At 39.4% G+C, this 22,323-nt stretch overlaps 1 protein-coding gene and 1 pseudogene across 1 annotated transcript in view; both read right to left on the bottom strand.

Annotated features, from left to right (window-relative positions):
• The window catches only part of DIP2B (disco interacting protein 2 homolog B), a 251,696-nt gene that overhangs the window by 175,564 nt on the left and 53,809 nt on the right, over window positions 1-22,323 (bottom strand). The gene's annotated exons all lie outside the window — the stretch shown is intronic.
• LOC118624912 lies at window positions 4,648-4,795 on the bottom strand (annotated as a pseudogene).

The raw sequence follows: 22,323 nt of genomic DNA, 5'->3' as shown, positions 1-22,323 counted from the left end.
TTGTATAGCACAGTAGTTGGACAATCATATACTTTACAAAGTGATCCTCAATATTTCAAGTATCACCTGGCACCAGACACAGTAATTAAAATATTATTGACTATATTCCCTATGCTGTACTTTACTTCCCTGTGACTATTTTGTAACTACCAATTTGAACTTCTTTTTTTTTTTTTTTTATCCTCACCCGAGGATATTTTTCCATTTTTTTGTACAGATAGAGTGGGAGGGAGAGAGAGGAAGGGAGAGAGAGAGAGAAACATCGATGTGAAGGGACACATCGAGTGGCTGCCACCCGCACGACCAACCAGGGCCGGGGACAAACTGCAACCGAAGTACGTGCCCTTAGCGGGAACCGAACCCGGGTCTCTCTGGACCGCAGGCCGACGCTCTAACCGCTGAGCCAAGCTGGCCAGGGCCAATTTGTACTTCTTAATCCCTTCACCTTTTTCACCCGGTCCTCCAACTTCCCTCCCCTCAAGCAACCACCAATCAGTCTGTTTTCTGCAACTATAAGTCTGTTTCTATTTTATCTGAAATGACAAAATTATAGAAATTGAGAACAGGTTAGTGGATACTGTAAGGGGTGTGGAAAGCCAATGTGGGTGTGGCTGTAAAACCAACAGGAGGGATCTTGTGGTGATAAAAATGTTCTCTATCTTGACTGTGCCAATGTCAGTATTCTGGTTATGATACTGTAGCACAGTTTTGCAATGTTACCACTGGGGGAACTAGGTAAAAGGTAGCTGGGATCTTTCAGTATTATTTCTTATAAGCGCATGTGAGTCTACAATTATCTCGAAATAAAATAATAAATATTTTAAAAGTTATGAAGCAGAGAAATCAACACAATATAACATGATTACATAAAAAACCTAGGAGCTATCAATTCTGCCTATCAACTCAAAATGATTAATGATATCTTTAGACTATTAATCGTTTTTATATCTTAGGAATAAAAACTTTTTTTTTTCTTCAGGCATATTAGGAGGGAGGGAGAAGGGGGGGGGCGTGGAGAGAGACACATCAACTGGTTATTTCCCAAGTGACCCAGAACAGGGCTGGGGACGAACTGCAACTGAGGTACATGCCCTTGGCCGGAATCAAACCTGGGTCTCACTGGTCCACAGGTGGATGCTCTAACTGCTGAGCCAAACCGTCCAAGGCTAAAAACTATTTTTTAAAGCACTCATTTGTAAGCATTAATTTATTATAGTCCTACAACATGTCAGATGTTAGGTAAAGAAGATACAAAATGATGAACAAGACATGGTGCCTGCCCTCAAGGTGTGCACAGTGTAGTAGGGATAACTGAATGGCAAACAAATGCTCAGAATGCAATTTGGAATGTGCAACAATAGAAATACAAGGTTGAACAGAGGTATAACTCCATAGGAGACAGATGGGCTTAATAGAAAAGGTGACATATGATCAGAGTCCTAAAGGGTAAAGAAGCTGTTGCACAGGAAACCAATCGATATATGTCTCTCACATTGATGTTTCTCTACACACACACCCCCTTCCTTCCTCTCACACTCTCTAAAAATCAATGAAAAAATATCCTCAGGTGAGGATTACCCCAAAAAAGAAGCTGCTGCCAGCAGAAAACAGAGGAGAAAGGGGCAAAATACACTGCAGGATTTAAAATGAGAAGCGATGATTAGATTTGTGTTTTATAAAGATATCTAATAATAGTGTGGAGGAGACAAGCTGGAAGCTCTTGTGTTAGTCCAAGGAAAAAAAGGACAAGTGAGATCTGCTAGGCAGTAGAGACAGAGAAGTAAACAATTAAAAGTGATGTTTTGGAGAGAAAACTAATAGAACTTGCTGACCTAGGAGAGGGATAGACAAACTTGTTCTGTAAAGGATCAAAGAGTAAATACTTAGGTGGCTTTGCAGGCCACATAAGGTCTCTGTCATAAATAAATAAATAAATACACACACACACACACACACACACACACACACACACACTTGTTTTAAACAACCACTCAAAAACTGTAAACCCATTCTTGGCTCAGGTTTCTTGTCAGATTTGACCCAGTAGTTATAGTTTACTGATCCCTGACCTGGGAGATAAGCAAAAAAGAAGAGCCTGAAGTGACATCCAGCTTTATGACCCAACCTAGTGAATGGACAGGCTAAGGTGCCACTCACAAAGACTGTGAACACAGAATAAAAGGCAAGGGTTTCGGAGATATTGTTGAGAGGGTAGTGAAAGAGGTACGTTTGCTTTTAGACGGCCCTGGTGGAACTGTTAAATAGAGTGTTAAATATATAAATATGGAGCTCAGAACAAAGGGGCTGGGTGGAAGACAGAGATTTGGATATCATCAGGATACAAAACAGTTAAAATTGTGTAAGTGGCTGACAGCCAAGGTGAGTGTCAAGTGAAAAGTTGGCTACAAACATGGGAAACACTAGGGTTGGGGGATGGGGGAGAGAATGAAAGGAGTCTGTGAAGAAAACTAACAAAGAGGAGACAAAGAGGCAGGTATATTTTAAAATGCTAAAGGATGGCAGAAAACCAAGTTGTGGGTTTTCATTTATTGCCCAGAAGCAAAAAAAAAAAGTAAAGCACAGATGTTTCAGAAAGGCAGTGAGGACTGCCTAAGGACAGACCATCCCCATGATTCTGGTAAACAAACACTGGCTATAATTTCCAAGAGGACAATTGTTGTAAGGTCTCTTTCCCAAAACAAAGGTTTACTCCTTGGCCAAGTTATGCTATTGTTTCTTACCCTATCACCAACCCACGCTTCATGTAAACCATGCATGGGAGCAGGAGCCGAGTGCTAGAGGAGAACGTTTATTCCTCACTTCTTAAGTCTCCTTCCATGAATGGAGGTCCACCAGTTGAAACATCTCTGACATTTCTTTGTCACTTAGATGATCTATCTTGGGAAGGGAAGCAACTGATCTGATGGGAAATTTGGGGGAAATAAACAGTCAGTCATGTTCTTCTTCCGCATATGAGTGAGTTGCCAGCAGGAGCTGGGTTGGGTGAAGGGTCTGTATACCACATTTGCCTTCTCCAATCCAGGGCAATCCTACAGTGACCAAGACATAGGTCTGCCTATTTTAGAATTCAGTTAGCAAGCCAATTTGGCTCTAATACTAAATTGCCTCCTTTACCTTCACCTTTATGGATAATAAATAGCAATATCATGGCCCCTATTTCCTAATCCTTTAGGTTTTTTCAACGTATTTGAAACGTGGATTGGGAAGAGAGGTGCTATTTATTGCTTTCCCCTCCCTTCTAGATGATAATATCAGATTTAGGTAAATAACAATCTAACTTTAGATTAACCTAATTAATGTAATCCTAGTAAAATAATTCAAGACTTAAAAATAAGTTACATTAGTTCCCCATCTTTCTTTTAGGAGTTTCTTAGATATTTTGATTATGAGAATGTTGTACCTCACCTTCGTTTATTTTATTTATTTATTTTTTTATCCTCACCCGAGGACATTTCTCCATTTTTTGTTCAGGTAGAGTGGGAGGGAGCGAGAGGAACAGAGAGAGAGAGAGAAACATCGACGTGAAAGGAACACATTGAGTGGCTGCCACCCACACAACCGACCTAGCCACAATTTAGTAAAAGGTAATAATGAGAAGTCAAAAAAGAGTCTAAGCAATCTCTTATAAAGCAATCTTTTATAAATCTCTTACAAACTATAAAGGGGTTAAGAGCTTTATCCTTCCCTTAGCAGTGGTTCTCAACCTTCCTAATGCCACAACCCTTTAATACAGTTCCTCATGTTGTGGTGACCCCCAACAATAAAATTATTTTCTTTGCTACTTCATAACTGTAATTTTGCTACTATTATGTCTTAGGCGATCCTTGTGAAAGGGGTCGCGACCCACAGGTTGAGAACCGCTGCTTGGAGCCTCACCCCCCAATCCATCCCTAAATGTGACAAAGCAGCAGGCCAAGAGAAGAGTTGCCCAACAGTTCAGATAGTGTAATTCACATGTACATTCTCTTCACCTTCAAATGCCCGGCTAACAAGGTTATTACCAACCACTTAAAACGGCCTTGGTTTTCAGTTACAAAATGTCATTTAACATGTTACAATATACAACAGTTATTTACTTTTACATTATAGAGGATGGTGAAGAGAGGATGGCCCATGATCTAGAATTTCCTTATAGGTCACATGTTTAGTAACTCTCTTTACTGTTTCTGTAATTAACATACCCCTTGGATAAGATAACAATACGGACTTGACATTTAGTAGACTCCGAGAGAGAAAGACAATGACCACATTCACTAAAAACTAAACTATCTTTTTATTTATTTTTTTTTAATCCTCACTCGAGGACATTTTTCCATTTTTTGTTCAGGTAGAGTGGGAGGGAGAGAGAGGAACAGAGAGAGAGAGAGAAACATCGACGTAAAAAGAACACATCGAGTGGCTGCCACCCGCACAACCGACCAGGGCCGGGGACAAACTGCAACCGAGGTACGTGCCCTTAGCGGGAACCGAACCCGGGTCTCTCAGGACCGCAGGCCGACACTCTAACCGCTGAGCCAAACCGGCCAGGGCGAAACTAAACTATCTTTATCACTATACTTTTTTACTTGACTTATAGGGAAAAAATGTCCTTTAGACACTGGCAAACTTTTTTTTTTTTTAAATTTATGCAGTCCCCCACTACCACAAATTATGCAGTTGAGTTTCCCACATTTGGGGAAATTGCGGGGGTCAGCATACCTAGAGTACAATAGGTGAGCCTCAGCCCAGGAAAATCACCTTCATGATCACGGTATCTCCCCTGCCAGGTAAGTATGGCAGTCTTCATTAATATATATAATTCAGCCCTGGCCGGTTTGGCCCAGCGGTTAGAGTATTGGCCTGCAGTCTAGAGAGACCTGGGTTCAGTTCCCAATAAGGGCGTGTACCTCGGTTGCAGTTTGTCCCTGGCCCTGGTTGGTTGTGTGGGTGGCAGCCACTTGATGTGTCCCTTTCATGTCGATGTTTCTCTTTCTTTCTCTCTCTCCCTCCCTCCCTCCCACTCTACCTGAACAAAAAATGGAAAATGTCCTCGGGTGAGAATAAAAAAAAATATACACACACACACACACACACACACACACATATATAATGTGTGTGTGTGTATATATATATATGTTTCAAGATTTATTACAGATCCATTAAAAGTATAATATATAATTATAACACATATCAAACATTCCTTTTTTTTCTAATAAGAGTCTACTTGTAGTGAAAACATATTCACTTATAACATACAGTGTGTGTTATGAGCTGATTGTGCACACCCCTGCCCCAAATATACTGAAATCCTAACCCCCAGTACCTCAGGATGTGACTATATTTATTCTTTTTTTCTTTTTTTTTTTGGTATGTGCCCCTAGTGGGAACCGAACCTGGGACTCTCTGGTCCGCAGGCCAACGCTTTAACCGCTGAGCCAAACCGGCCAGGGCATGACAGCATTTATTCTTAAAGAGAAAAATAAATTAAAGTGAAGCCATTAGGGTGGACCCTAATCCAATGAACTGGTGTCCTCAGAAGAGGAATTTTGGACACCAGGGAAAAGACCATGTGAGGACATAATGAGAAAGTACTGTTTGGGAGCCAATGAGCGAGACCTCAGAAGAAACCAAACCTGCTGACACCTTGATCTTGGACCTCTAGCCTCCAGAACTGTGAGAAAATTTCTGTTGTTTAAGCCACCCAGTCTGTGGTATTTATTATGGCAGCCCTAGCAAACTAATACACATGGTAAAAAGATGTTTTCCAAGTGATCAAGTGGTATGGCAGAGATAGTTACCTGCCCACCAGAGATTCGTTTCCCTTCACAACTGGTGCTAGAAAGCAGCTGACAAATACAGAATAAATTTCCCGACCCCCACTTGCATCTACATTGGTTCTCACCAAATAAACATGTCCACTTTGGCCCTGGCTGGTTTGGCTCAGCAGTTAAGAGCGTCGGCCTGCGGTCCGGAGAGGCCTGTGTTCGGTTCCCGCTAAGGGCGTGTACCTCAGTTGCAGTTTTTCCCCGGCCCTGGTTGGGTCATGCGGGTGGCAGCCACTCGATGTGTCCCTTTCATGTCGATGTTTCTCTCTCTCTCTTTCTCTCTCTCCCTCCTGCTCTATCTGAATAAAAAATGGAAAAATGTTCTCGAGTGAGGAAAAATAAATAAATTAAGAAGTGGGTATGCTTTTGTCACCATCTTCCTTTCCCAGTCTTCTGGCTGTTTATCAACTCCTTAGGACACCTGAAAGCCATATATGAACCACCGAGGAGCCTTCATCATCCTGTGTCTCTGAATGACTACACTGAGCAACAGCCATGTCCGTTTTGAACTTTGCTCTGCATATAAGATTTTGGATTTGTCTGTTAAAGCAGCAATCATTACCTTAACTTAATACAGATGATATTTAAACTTGAAGTTTCATTTTCTTTCTTCAAATTTCAGAACTGAGAGTTAAATAGTTTTGAGTCATATGAAACTGCCAATATCTAACTGTCTCTGATTTACAAAAATAGCGATTTCACATGGTTTAACCTAATGTGTTTGGTCTACAAGAAAGGTGTACCAGGCACTACATCTCTAGCTTACTACTTAGATCTCCCCACAGGATTACACACTGAAGGATACTAACAGCTCAACACTCTCCCAGACTGAGGCAGTTCCATAGAAAACTTACATTGAGTACCAGCCAGTTCTGTGCTTCCACAAACCCATGACATTAACTAGTTCTCTGTTACTTGATACTTTTTCTGCCCTTAAATTAACAAATTATACTTACTCTACCAAAACAAATTTAACCATGCAACAAACTCAGGAACTATTTCACATTACTTGTAAGGGAAGGGAAGCAGACTATGTAGAAATGCCACTTTTTCCCCCTGTAGCAAATACAAAGGGAGAGAAATTCTTAGGGAGAAAAAATTTGACAAATACAAACTTCAAAGCAAGGCTTATCAGTGCTCTGTTCTAATTTGGAAAAACCAGACAATGTCCTTTGAAATCATTTATACAAACTTGATTTCCTACAACTTCTTTGGAATTGGTTTTTTATCACAGTTTTAAAAAATGATACAGACTTCTGGTGTCAGTCATGATAGAATAAGCCCACTACAGCTTATTTCTCTGATTACAATGAAAAACTCTGAACTGACTATAAAAAGAAACTACCTGAGGACAGAGAAATGTAAAGAAAGAGCAGGCAAACTGATGTAAGAAGTCAAAACTTGAAGAATTCCAGTACTTGTGAGATTCCTGCTTTTTTTTTTTAAACTCCTTTACCTCTCAGCTTTGATCCAAAAATGGCTTGGTGCAAGTGGCCCAAGTCACAAATGGCACAGTGGACACAAATATTAAAAATGCTAAAAGAAACTTCCTTATTCTGGCCAGAGAACTGGCAAAAAAGAACAAAAGCAAGCCAGAGTAAAAGGCAAATTTCCTTTTTCTTTTTTTCCTTTGTTTTCATTCTCCTGGCCCTGCAAGAGGTCAAGTCCAGTCAAGGAACTCCATGGAAAAAGGGGCCTCTGGGAATCCAGGAATATGGGAGATATACATAAAACAGGAGAAAGTTGGAAAGGGGGATCCCATTTCTACATCTAAACAAATACAAGGCTCAGGCTGACTGCCAAGCTTGCACATGTAGAATAAATCCAAAGGAAGGCAGCATTAGTGCATGAACAGAGTAGTCCCAAACAGCCTAGTAAATGCTGAAAACTGAAATAACACCAGAACCACCACCTACAGAAGGTGAAACCAAATTAAGGTCTGAACCTAACCAAGTTGACTGGTAACAAACAAACAAAAAATCTCGCTTTGGCCAGTTTTGCTCAGCGGTTAGAGAGGTGGCCCATGGACCAAAGAGTCCTGGGTTCAATTCCGGCCAAAGGCACATACCTCAGTTGGGTTTGTCACCAGCCCCGCTTAAGGTCCTGTGGGTGGCAACCAATCAATGTGTCTCTCTCACATCGATGTTCCTCTCTCTCTCTCTCTCTTCCTCCTTCTCTCCCTCCAACTCTATCTGAAGATAAATGTAAAAATATCCTCCAGTGAGGATAAAAAAAAATTTCAACATTCTACAGAGGATTTTAACAGGACCCAAAGTCTCACAACCTAATATTCAATATGCCTGGGACACAATCCAAAATTACTCAACATACAAAGAACCAAAAAAAATATATATAACCAATTCTTGAAGGAAAAAACAAATAGATGCCCAAACCAAAATTAAACAGATATTAGAATTATCAAAGAAGTTAAGAAAGATATTCTTCAGGAATAAGGTTAAACAAAAATTAAGAAAGAGTAAAAGAATTCATCAACAGCAGTGAGAACTTTCTGTATTATCTTCACATTTTTTCTGTAAATCTAAACTTGTTCTAAAATAAAAATTTTATTCTTAATAATAAATAAAATTTAATTGGGACAACATTGACTTTATAGATTAATTTGAGGGAGAAATGACATTTTTAAAAATTGCTATATCCTATGAGTTTTTAAGATAGCACAAAGCAAAGTAATAAAACGCTGGTACCGATCTGAGAAAAACAAATTTATCTAATAAAACAAACTGAAACTCTTAGAGAGGAAGCCATGGACATATAGAAACATGATATGTAAAGTATAAGAACACATTGTCCGGCCGGTGTGGCTCAGTGGTTGAATGTTGACCCATGTACCAAGAGGTCACCAGTTCAGTTCCCAGTCAGGACACATGCCCAGGTTGTGGGGCAGGTCCCCAGTGGGGGACATGCAGGAGGCGGCCAAACAATGTTTTCTCTCATCGATGTTTCTATCTCTCTCTCTCCTTCTTACTTCCTCTCTCTCTAAAGATCAATAAAGGAAAAAAAAATTTTAAGTAATAAAATAAAATATAAGAACACTGATACCACAAATTAGCTTGTGGATTTCTAAAACAGTCTCACCATATAGAGAAAAATAAAATTGGATTACTATTCTAAACCATATACAGTGATGGACTCAGATAGATTAAAGACCTAATATGAAAGGTTGAATTATAAAATATATAATTAAAAATGTAGTATATCTTTATTATATTTAACAAGACCCAGAAAGCCATTAGGTAAAAAATTACAGACTTGGGATTACATCAAAGTTAGCTTCTGTTAAACAAAAGGCACCACTGACAAAATTAACATATATGACAAACTGGGAAAGGCAAATACCAGGTTAATCTTCTAAACTAGACAAAAGACATCTGTAAATCAACCAAGAAAAGACAGGAACCCTAATTAAAGAAATGGGCAAAGGATACAAACAGGTAATTCAGTGAAGGGACATTCTAAATGGCCTTAATAGTATACAAAGAGTGCTGCAACTCATTAGAAATTGGAGACTGCAAATTAGAACAACATTAAGATACCACCTTACCCTATCAGATAGGCAAAAATTAGAAAGGTAGCTAAAGCCAAGTGCTGACAGGAAGATGAAGAAATAAGATATCCTTTGCACACACTGACAAAGACCCAAATCTGGCAGTGCTTAATGAAATTAAGTACAGCAATCCACTCTTGTGCATATGTCCAGAGAAATTCTCCCACAGGATCATAACAGAACAAGTGTAAGATTGTTTGTTCATAACACTGTCTGTAGTAATGGCCAGTTGTAAATTGGGTATACCACTGGGAACACAAATCATTTACAAAAGAGTAGATGGTGGTAGAAACAAACAACTAGATACATACATAGCAACAAAGATTGTTCTTAAACAGTAATGGAGGTTGGGAAGAATAAGAAGGAAAACAAAAACTGTAGCACAGTATCATTTAAGTATATGTAACAATATATACACACACACACACAACCACATATTTACAAAAATATAAATACAAAGATATAGCTCAAACACTTTAGTAAGTATGGAGGACTGGGAACAGAATTGGGAAGTGAGAATTTTTCTCTTTTTTAAATATTTTTTTATTGTTAAAAGTATTACACATGTCCCCCCCTTTCCCCCATTGACCCCTTCCTTCCCACTCCCAACCCCCTCCTGCTTTCCCCAACCTAATGTCTGTGTCCATTGGTTGTAAATATAAGCATATAAGTTCTTTGGTTTATCTCTTCCCATCCCTCTGAGGTTTATTAGTCTGTTCCCTACTTCCATGACTCTGGGTCTCTTTTGGATGAAGCTTATTTTGTTTATAATGTTCCATGAATAAGTGAGATCATGTGGTACTTGTCTTTCTCTGACTGGCTTATTTTGCTAAGCATAATACTCTCCAGGGCTCTTCATGTTTAATTAATTGTAAAAGCTAAGAGAAAGGACTTGCACAAACCAATACTGAATGTGCCATGAACTGAGATATATGATTACCTCAATCCTAGACACCTAAAGACTAAAAAATAAATTCACCACATCATGTCAAAGTTTTGAGACTTAAGGATCAAAGAAGTTAAGGTACATAAGTTAAGGTACATAAGAACAACAGTTTTAAAAAAATGAAAGGATGCCCTGGCCAGTTTGGCTCAGTGGTTGGAGCGTCAGCCCTGGAACCAATGAGTCTCAGGCTTGACTCTGGTCAAAGGCACATACCTTGGTTGAGGTTCATCCCCGGCTCTGGTTGGGGTCACGTGAGAAGCAACCAACCAGTCAATGTGTCTCTCTTGCATCGATGTTTCTCTCTCTCTCCCACTCTCTCTCTCTTCCCCTCTCTCCCTCCCTTCTACTATGTCTGAAGATAGAAAGGTATCCTCGGGTGAGGATTAAAAAGAAAGAAAAGAAAGGAAACAAAGTGGAAGAAATTACATTTCAACAAAAGATAAACATATGTTAAAACCAAACAATCAGAACCTCCCAAATGAATGACCTGAATAAAAATTAATGTACTGGTCTTTTGTTGGTTTCTTGATTAAGTCAAACTGTGGTTTAAAACCTCCAAATTTGTAATGATCACTCAATAGCTAATTTTTAAAAATTATTTTTTCTTTATTTATTTTTAGAGAGAAAAGAAGAGGGAGAGAGAGAAACATTGATGAAAGAGAACATCAACTGGCTGCCTCCTGCATGCTCCCCCCTGGGGATTGGGCCCACAACCTGGGCATGTGCCTTAACTGGGAATCAAACTAGGGACCTCTTGGTGCATGGGTCGACACTGAACCACTGAACCACACCAGCTGGGCTCAATAGCTAATTTTATTAAAGGATAATAGGTTCCTTTGTGGCAGCTAAGTTAACTGAAAAACTGATTTTCCAAGGCAGTTAAGATGGATTTGGTGATCCGAAAGAGTTAAAATTATTCCCTCGGCACCAACATGACTAAGTATTTGTTTAGCTAACATTTCAGTATTGTATTACAATCAATCATTCCCTCTCCTCTATACCCCACATACACAATGACAATAAAGTCATACTGATGAATTGTATTTAGGGGACAAGTTTATATGACTATTAAAAAAAATCTGAAAATATTTTAAAGAAAACTAACTACATAACTTTCAAATATATAAACAGCATTGTTGACAAGGGATGGGAAAGCTTTTATGCTTTTAAGCATTTGCTCTAACCCTGTGTACAGAAGAGACTAAATGATAACTTACTTCCTATCCTTATTACCATACATACACCCTCACCATGGGCCATGGTCTTTTATGTTCTGGAATCATGTATAACCACTATTTAAGACTTGCTCTGAAATCTGGAAAAACAGTTTATGACACTTCCCCCTCTTCCACTACCTTTTTTTTATTTAAAAGCTTTTTCCTGGTAGTCATGGTCAGAGAGATAACTAAAAGAATTCACAAGTCAATTTGGAAAGTGATTACAAATATCTAAATTATGATACAATATTATATATTCTCTTTAATTCAATCATCAAGCACTCAATGGCTCTAGCAATACAGAGATAAAAAACATAGGCCCTTACTACTAGATTAAGAACCCTTTAAATGGAAACAGATCAACAAACAAAAGAGATTAAACAGTATTATGTTAGTCAATTAATTTCCCCAATTATATGATAAAACAAATTTATATTTATATATAAAATTACAAAAACAAAAAAGCCCTAGCCAGTTTGGCTCAGTGGCTGGAGCATCGGCCCTCGGACCAAGGGTCACGAGTTCAATTCCTGGTCAAGGGCATATACGTAGGCTGTGGTTTGATCCCAGGCCCTGGTTGGAGTCGTACGGGAGACAACCAGTCGATGCGTCTCTCTCATATCCATGTTTGTCTGTCTGCTTCCCGCCACCCCTCCCTCCTTTCCACTCTATCTAAAAATCAGTGGGAAAATATCCTTAGATGAGGATGAACAAAAATAATAATAAAATTATGGATAACCTCTCAGAAATATTATTTCTATAAATCAAGGCATTCCATCATCTTAGATGGAATAAATATATAGGTGTGCTAATTTAACTTATTCTGTTCTGAAGAGTTCCACAGAAGCTATTTGTAGCTTTCTTTTAAAAAAAGACAGATTTAGCCCTGGCCGGTTTGGTTCAGCGGTTAGAGCGTCGGCCTGCGGTCCTGAGAAACCCGGGTTCGGTTCCCGCTAAGGGCGCGTACCTCGGTTGCAGTTTGTCCCCGGCCCTGGTCGGTTGTGCGGGTGGCAGCCACTCGATGTGTTCCTTTCACATTGATGTTTCTCTCTCTCTCTCTGTTCCTCTCTCTCCCTCCCACTCTACCTGAATAAAAAATGGAAAAATGTCCTCGGATGAGGAAAAAAAAAAAAAAGAAAAAGAAAAAAGACAGATTTATAGCTCTCTTTCAAATTAATTATTTGAAAGTCACAATCTGAGATGTAGTTAATGAATAAAGGTCTGCATTTGGAAGCATTAGAAAATGTATTCAGAAGATTGTTTATTTTTATTTTCTTTCGCTTTTCTCTTTTTAATTTTTTATTTATTATTGTTTTCTTTTTAGATGCTTGTGCTTTTAATATGTCTCAAAATATTAGGACAAAATATTACATTATATTACTCATCAGCCTTCTTTAAGAACCTGGAAATATCTTCGATTCAAAATGATGGCCCCTAAACATAGTTAATGAAGGACAAAAACAAAAAATCTCAAATATTCGCCCTGGTCGATTTGGGTCAGTGATTAGAGCGTCAGCCCGCAGACCAAAGAGTGGAAGGTTCGATTCTGGTCAAGGGCACGTACCTTGGTTGCAGTTCAATCCCTGGCCCTGGCGGGGTTGTGTGGGAGGCAACCAAACAATGTGTCTCTCTTGCATCAATGTTTCTCTCTCTCTCTCTCTCTCTCTCTCCCCCCCCCCCACTCTGTCTGAGAATAGATGGAAAAATATTCTCCAGTGAGGATTTAAAAACAAAACAAAACTCAAAAATTCACCAATATTAAGTCTCTTAGCTGAGTGGAGGAAGGAAAAGGAGCTGGGGATCTAACTTTTCTTAAACAATCTATATTGAGTAAATGGGGGGGGGGGGTGGAGGCTGATGATTTAAATATAATTACTGCCAACCTAATTTGCATGGAGTTACAGAAATGTGCTCTTATATAAGTTGCTATTTCTTTCTTTCTTTTTTTAAAATATGTTTTTATTTATTTTTCAGAGAGAGAGGAAGGGAGAGAGAGATAGAAACATTGATGTGAGAGAGAAACATCAATTGGCGGCCTCCTGCATGGCCCCCACCAGGAATCAAGCCCACAACCTGGGCATATGTCCTGACCGAGAATCAAACCGGGATCTCTCAGTCTATGGGACGACGCTCAAACCATTGCGCCACACCGGCTGGGCTAGGTTCTTAAAGTTTTGTTCTAGGAAATATTTAGGAAATACTGAGCCATAAAAATGTTAAAAGTTATTAATGAGCCCTGGCCGGTTTGGCTCAGCAGTTAGAGCGTTGGCCTGTGGTCCAGAGAGGCCCTGGATCAGTTCCCGCTAAGGGCATCTACCTCAGTTGTGGTTTGTCCCCGGCCGTGGTTGGATGCTGGTTGGATCGTGTGGGTGGCAGCCACTTGATGTGTCCCTTTCACGTTGATGTTTCTCTCTCTTTCTTTTCCTCTCTCTCCCTCCCATCCTGTCTGAAAAGAAAGAAGGAAAAATGTCCTCAGGTGAGGATAAAAAAAAAAAAAAGTTTATTAATGAGACACCTGTCTAGGCTTTTAATATGCTGTTGTTTAATATGAATCTCAAAAAGAAGAAACTAAATCACAGCATCTTTTAGAGATGGAGAGTCTAATTAAGATTAATGGACATTAGAATATAATAAGAAAGACCATTTTAGATGATTAACTCTGAGGGTACAAAACAAGATTTAACTCTTTACCCATCCTTACACTTGTACACAAGTACACAACGAATGGTAGAAAACAAGATCTATGAACCAATAAAATAATCATGTCCTTAAAGCACCAAATGTTGATTAGACCAATTGCTGGAATAAATCTGGTATAATAACCAAGAAAACATTTACCCTTCCACCTTTTAAGCTTCATTACACCATCTTCCCTTTTTCTGTTGAAGATTAACTTCTAAATTACAGAAGAAAGAAAAGTAAAAATAAAATGTTATCCAAAAACCTTAGTGACTTATTCAGTGAAAGAATGTTAATAAGAAATCTGTCCCTTGCGGGGGTGATAGTAGGGGATCATCTAATCACCTAATCAAGTATGGAACTAAATCAACCTTGATAAGACACTGGGTATGGACAGACTTACACATGAGTTTGAAGCACCTTGACAGTACGCTCCCCTTGCCCTCAACTGTGCCTGGTGTCTACCATTCTGGAGAGCCTCTATTTTACCCTCTTTAGAAAATAATTCTGCAATCTACTAGAGGAGGAAAGAACATTCTCTTGGCTACACGGAGAAGAGAGAGGATATGAGAGTCTAACCTTTCTTTAAAAAACCTTTGATGCATCTTCCTGTTTGTAACCTACTTTTACCCCATTTCTAGAGGAAAATGGTCCAGATCATTTCGGAGCTTTTTCAATTTTCATAGTGTAAATCTCCTTGCTCCCCCATTGCCACTTAGGATTTAGCTTTCTCGGGTCTGCTGTCAGTTATCACTTAACCACCTGCTTTCCAAATTTCAGAATTTTGTTGCTGTTGTCTTTTCTGCAACTGTTTTGTCCTTGTGAATTAATGCTCAATTTTCTTCTTTTACTGTCATTTAGTGAGGTATGAGAAACAACAGAGGCTGTTAGGCATATTCATTCTACCTTCTCTAACTGGCAGCTTCCTGAATTGTTCTTTATCTCCACTCTTGGTGACTTGAGATGCTCGTTGGTAGAAAACAAGCTCAGAAATACCTTGCTGCCAACTGTGCAACCTCAAGCAAACCTCTCAGAACTTCAATTTCCACATCTATAAAAATATTATAAAAGTGAATTCCTAAGGTTACTTTCAATTCCAGGAGCGTATGATTCTCAATTATTATCCTTGGCAGGAGCACAGAAACTTTTAAATTACTTTGATGTATTCAGCCAATACTGCTGTATTTAAAACTATTTAATTTTTTCTATTATTTGTGTTACCCTTAAGAGTAAAGAAGACTGATCAAATCAATGCAATATAAAAATGTTTTTTAACTAGAGTGAGTTAATTTATATAATAAAACTCCATAAATCTTGAAATTTGTAACTGATCTATATAACACTACCATTTAGCTACTTAGTTTTCCATTTACCATTTAGGTACTTAATTCTTTTTTTAAAATACTTTTTTATTAATTTATTTTTGTTACAGATGTTTCTCCTTTTTTTCCCCATTGACACCCTCCTCCCCATCCCCATCCCATACCCGACTTTGTTGTCTGTGTCCATCCGTTATGCACACATGCATATAAGTTCTGTGGTTTATCTGTTCCCACCCCCACCACCCCCTCTTCTGAGGGTTATCAGTCTGTACCCTACTTCCATGTCTCTGGGTCTACCCAATTCCTCAGACTGTTATGTTCATTATATTCCACAAATAAGTGAGATCATGTGGTATTTGTCTTTTTCTGCTTGGCTTGTTTCACTTAGGATAATACTTTCCAGGTCCCTCCATGTCATCTCAAAGGATAAGAGATCTTTCTTTCTTACAGCTGCATAGTACTCCATTGTGTATATGTACCACTGCTTTTTTATCCATTCGTCTACTGATGGACACTTGGGCTGTTTCCAGATCTTAGCTATTGTAAATAGTGCTGCTATAAAAATGGGGGTACATATATTCTTTCTGATTGGTGTTTCAAGCTTCTTAGGGTATATTCTCAGAAGTGGGATCGCTGGATCAAACGGCAATTCAATTTTTAATTTTTTGAGGTAATATCAAACTGTTTTCCATAGTGGCTGCATCAGTCTACATTCCCACCAGCAGTGTACTAGAGTCCCCTTTTCGCTACACCCTCGCCAACACTTGTTGTTTGATGATTTGTTGATGGCAGCTATTCTGACAGGCGTGAGGTGATACCTCATTGTTGTTTTTAGGTACTTAATTCTTAAAGAAATGGTTAGATGAACAAATCAGTGGTGCCATTATATGGTAGAGAGGCAAGCTCAACCTTAACAGAAAAAATAAGAATGCTGAAATCCATTTACTAAGAATCACAAAGCTTATAAAACCTAATTTCTCCACTACTTAGCAATCCATGCATATAGATGTGATCACAAAAATGGTAATACAATTTTGCTGGCTTTTGCCCACTATAGGGTCCACCAGATCCCTCAGGGAAAATCTCCTGCAAAGCAACCCACTAGCTACAGTTCAGCAATTGGCAGCCACCATCATGTATTCCTTACAGATGCCCTTTGCCTAGGAAGACTCTGCCACTGTTGTAAGAACACCTGTATCCCTACCAAGAACTGTAGATCCAATGCTTCAGATCTGCTAGGCTAAGAGGACAGAATAGGGATGGCTTCCACTCAAAAAGCAGAAAGATCTCCCCCAAGGATCGACTTGGTCCAACTGGTGCTCATGCACCACACACAAGAACGTCTCTCCCACACCTCAGCCTGAACCATATACAGAAGGCAAGATGGGTCGGGCACACAAATTACATATCCTTTCAGACTTTCCCAAACACTTTTGCTCGGTCTATCTCATTTGCTTCTCAAAATGCTATAAAGTGGTAAGAGATTATTTTCCCCATTTTATGGACAAAGGATCAAGGCTTAGCAATTCAGAAAGTCTCACAAGACATATCATTTAGGGCAATAAACAGCCCTCCTAATATAGTGTTTGTTCTATTATTCATAGTATATTCTACTTAAAAAGTAAATACCTTTCTTCCTAGTGACAAAACCCTGCAAAGAAGACGTATCAGTTATGAGTAGTTAGTATAAAGATGAGAAGTCAAAGAGATGTGGCAGAGGATAAAGGATAACAAGAATGAGAGAGAAGTAAGGGCATGTGCTAAATCAACAAAGATTTCATGTCTAAATATTTGTGTGTGGTTTTTGCTCTTGTTCAAATAGCTTCTTGAGTAGTGAACAAAACATGTAAAACCTATCCTTTGAAAGGTGCGCTGGTAAGCAGGGAAACTAACAAGAAGCAAAGGGAGAGAAGAGTCACTCTACTTCATGGAGGCACCCCAAAATAAAGAGAATGTGAAGCACAAAGAGTAGGGCTGAAAGGAAACAACAAGAGGTAAAGGTCCAACAAGCTGGAAAAAATAAGTAAAGACCTCTGGAGTTGGAACAAGATGATGGTAAAAACTGAAAGTCAGGGGAGACAGTAGATAAAAGGTGACTAGAAGATCATCATGAGAGGAAGAGCCGAGAGATGAAGAATAGTTCAAGGAACTTCCAGTCAGAGATGGCAGAATATGTGCACAGCCCCTGTTCTTTATCATATCTCACTAAATGACAGTAAAGGAGGAAAAAAAAATAAAGCATTAATCCACAAGGACAAAAAAAAGGACGAAAGACAGCAGCAACAAAATTCTGAAACTTGGAAAGCAGGTGAATAAGTGATTACTGACCAGACCTGAGAAAGCTGAACCCTAAGTTGCAATGGAGGAGCAAGGAGATTTACACTATGAAAATCCAAAAGGCTCAGAATGATCTGGATCAGTTCTCTCTGGAAATGAGGAATAACAGTAGATTGTAAACAGAAAGATTTGGTAAAAGTTAAAAAGATTTAGATTCTCTCCAAATCTGCCCCACCTCCTCTGTCCTTCACCTCTCATGGTCCTAGCAGGCCTATCCCAGGAGGTCCCTGCTCCTCCTTCAGGTCCCCAGATCCAAGTGTCTGTTTAGTCAGCATTTGATAAAGAGTTGTTTAATTAAAAAAATAAAATTCCAACTTATAAAGAAGGGTTAGACTCTCAGATCCTCTCCCTTCCTCCATACAGATAAGAGAAGGCCCTTTCTTCACTCCTGCAGAAGATTATAGATTATGTAGAGGGCAAAATAGAGGGTCTTTAGAAAGGAGGACACCCCATATCGAAAAAGTTAAGAGACCTGTAGAGAAGTCTTTTAAAGACGCACTCAGCCAAGGAAACCCAAGGAACAAACCCAAAAAGGTGAAGACATGAACTGCAAAAGCAGAGAATGCAACACATGAAGGAAGGGAATCCCTAGCTAGAGAAGGTAGATCCACTGTATTACTGTGCCACACACCCAGAGATCAACTTACCTAAACCAGAGCAGGTCAAAAGACTCTACGATGGACTTGCTCAAGAAGGCAAAAATGACAGAACAGTTAATGACAATGATCATATAGAGGGAAGATTTCATGCAACTTGAAGAGTTTGGAGACATTTTGATGATAAATATATAGAAAATAAGCAAATATAAAAACATACCAATTCCAGAGAAAATAAAATTTCAGCAGGAAAGAAATACTCATGGGAAAGTACATCATTTAGCTGTCAACAGTATTTACATAGTCATAATAATGTAAATACTGAATATCAATCTAACATTTAACCAACTATATATTCTAACTATATGGAGAAAAAGATGATACAGAAAGTGTGGGTGGGTGGCCAATACCTAATGCAAAAACCCCTGAAAATCAGAAAGTAATGAATGCATGTTATTTAAAGACATGAAGGTAAAACCTAAAAGAATCAGTTAAAGGAGGTTATCTTGGGAGGAAGAACTTGCATGGGTGAGCAGAGGACTGCTGTTTGTGGTGAAATCTATGAAATTATTTAACTTTAAAATATGTGCATGTAAAACTTCAATAAAAATAAAATTTCAGCCCTGGCCAGTTTGGCTCAGCGGTTAGAGCGTCGGCCTGCGGTCCGGAGAGACCTGGGTTCGGTTCCCGCTAAGGGCACGTACTTCGGTTGTAGTTTGTCCCCGGCCCTGGTCGGTCATGCGGGAGGCAGCCACTCGATGTGTCCCTTCACGTCGATGTTTCTCTCTCTCTCTCCCTCCCACTCTATCTGTACAAAAAATGGAAAAATATCCTCGGGTGAGGATAAAAAAAAAAAAAAAAAGAATAAAGGAGAAAACAAATGAACCAAGTCTTTTTTTTTTTTCCTTCCTTTTTATTGATTTTAGAGAGAGAAGAAGGTAGAGGGAGAAAGAGATAGAAACATTGATGAGAGAGAACATCGACTGGCTGCCTCCTGCATGCCCCCCATTGGGGACTGGGCCCACAAGCTGGACATGTGCCGTGACGGGGAATAGAACCAGTGACCTCTATTAGGTGCATGGGTCGATGCTCAACCACTGAGCCACACCAGGCAGGTGAACCAAGTACTTTTTAAAAGGAGATTTTTAAAGACTTTATTTTGGCTGTTCCTATTTATTTATTTATTTTTCTTTATTGATTTTTTTAGAGAAAGAATAATGGAGAGGAAGAGAAAAGGTAGAAACATCAATGAAAGAGAACATCAACTGGCCGCCTCCTGTATGCCCTCAACTGGGGATTGGGCCCATAACCTAGGCATGTGCCTTAACCGGTCATTGAACGGATGACCTCCGGGTGTGTGGGTCGATGCTCAACCACTGAACCACACTGGCCAGGCTGGTTGTCCCTATTTAGATGAAACTTACAGTGCCACTAGACACATAATTCTGTCCTATCCTACAACACCTTCGGCAGTGTTTCTCAAACTGACCGGCAACATACATGTTATCTCTTATTACATTCAGGATTGCTTAACACACTTATTCAATAAATGAATATTGAATACCTAAGTGTCAGGCAGTGTATTAGGTGGAGTAAAGACCTAAATGTAAGACCAAAACTAAAAACTCTTAGAAAAAACATAAGAAAAAAACTTTATGATACTGGAATAAGCAATGATTTCTCTGATATGACACAAAAAGCACAGAAAACAGAAGCAAAAATAGACAAATGGGACTACATCAAATTTAAACATGTTTGTGCATAAAAGGGCACAATCAACAGAGTAAAATGGTAACCTACAGAATGGTAGGAAATACTTATAAATCTCCCTTTGCCACAATATGGATGGACCTTGAGATCATTATGATAAGTACAATAAGCCAGACAGAGAAAGACAAATACTGCATGGTATCATTTATATGTGGGATCTAAAGGGTAGAAAAGTCACCCCTGCTGGTGCAGCTCAGTGGACTGAGTGTTGTCCCATGCACCAAGAAGTCACCAGTTAGATTCCAGGTAAGGGCAGTGCCTGGGCTATGGGCTCAGTCCCCGGTGGGGGGCATGTGAAGGCAGCCAATCAATGTTTCTCTCTCATCTATGTTTCTATGTCTCTCTCCCTCTCCCTTCGTCTCTCTCTAAAATCAATAAAAACATATTTAAAATAGAAATAAACAGAAAGTAGAAAAGTCACAACTGATAGAAAAAAAGAAAAAAAAAAGTGGTTGCCAAGGGCTAGGGAGTAAAGGAAATAGGGAGAGGCTGGTAAAAAGCTACAAACTTTCAGCTCTAAGATGAATAAGTTGTGATGATCTAATGTAAAACATGGTGACTATAGCTGATAACACTGTATTGTATAAGTAAAATTAGCTAAGAAAGTAGAACTTAAATGTTCTCTCCAAAGACAAATAGACAGATATGTGAGGTGGTGGTGAGAAGTGGGCATATTAACTAGATGGGGGAAACCCTTTCTCAATGTATACATATATCAAATCACCACAATTAAACTTTAAATATCTTACAAGTGAGATATATGTCAATTATACCTCAATAAAGCTGAAATTTAAAAGAATATTTACAAGTCATATATCTGATGAGTCAATATCCAGAATATATAAAGAACTCTTACAACTCAGCAACAACAAAAAAATCAAATAACCTGATTAAAAATAGGCAAAGAACTTGAATGAACATTTCTCTAAAGGTGTATGAAATGCCCTGGCCGGTTTGGCTCAGCGGTTAGAGCATCGGCCTGCGGACCGGAGAGTCCTGGGTTTGGTTTCCGCTAAGGGCACGTACCTCAGTTGCAGTTTGTCCCTGACCCTGGTTGGGGTTGTGTGGGTGGCAACCAGTTGATGTGTCTCTCTCACATCAATGTTTCTCTCTCTCTCTTCCCCCCCGCTCCCTTGCACTCTATCTGAAGATAAATGCAAAAATGTCCTCGGGTGAGGATAAAAAAAAAAAGATGTATGAAAAGATGTTCTGGCCCTGGCCGGTTTGGCTTAGTGGTTAGAGCGTCCGCCTGCGGTCCGGAGAGACCCGGGTTCGGTTCCCGCTAAGGGCACGTACCTCGGTTGCAGTTTGTCCCTGGCCCTGGTTGGTCGTGCGGGTGGCAGCCACTCGATGTGTCCCTTTCACGTCGATGTTTCTCTCTCTCTCTCTTCCTCTCTCTCCCTCCCACTCTATCTGTGCAAAAAATGGAAAAATGTCTTCGGGTGAGGATAAAAAAAAAAAAAAAAAAAAAAAGAGCCCTGGCCAGTTTGGCTCAGCGGTTAGAGCGTCGGCCTGCAGTCCGGAGAGACCCAGGTTCGGTTCCCGCTAAGGGCACGTACTTCGGTTGCAGTTTGTCCCCGGCCCTGGTAGGTCGTGCGGGTGGCAGCCACTCGATGTGTCCTTTCACGTCGATGTTTCTCTCTCTCTCTCCCTTCCTTTCTCTCCCTCCCACTCTATCTGTGCAAAAAATGGAAAAATGTCCTCGGGTGAGGATAAAAAAAAAAAAAGATGTTCTGTTCCCTAATAATCAGGGAAATGTAAAAACAAGAGATATCACCTCACATTCATTAGGATTACTACTATAAAAACAACAACTACAACAGAAAATAACAAGTGCTGTCAAGGATGCAAAGAAATTTGAACCCTTGTACATTGTTCACGGGGCTGTAAAATGGTTCAGCTGCTATGGAAAACAGTATGAAGATTCCACAAAAAAATAAAAATAAAAATAGAACTATCATATGACATAGTGACCCCATGTCTAGATATATATCCAAAAGAATTGAAAGCAGAGTCTGAAAGAGATATTTACACACCCATATTCACAGCAGCATGATTCACAATAG

The sequence above is a fragment of the Molossus molossus genome, unplaced genomic scaffold (genome assembly GCF_014108415.1).
Source record: "Molossus molossus isolate mMolMol1 unplaced genomic scaffold, mMolMol1.p scaffold_m16_p_10, whole genome shotgun sequence".
Taxonomy (NCBI): domain Eukaryota; kingdom Metazoa; phylum Chordata; class Mammalia; order Chiroptera; family Molossidae; genus Molossus; species Molossus molossus.
Note: the sequence above shows the minus strand (reverse complement) of the source record. Positions and strands in the feature narration are given on the sequence as shown.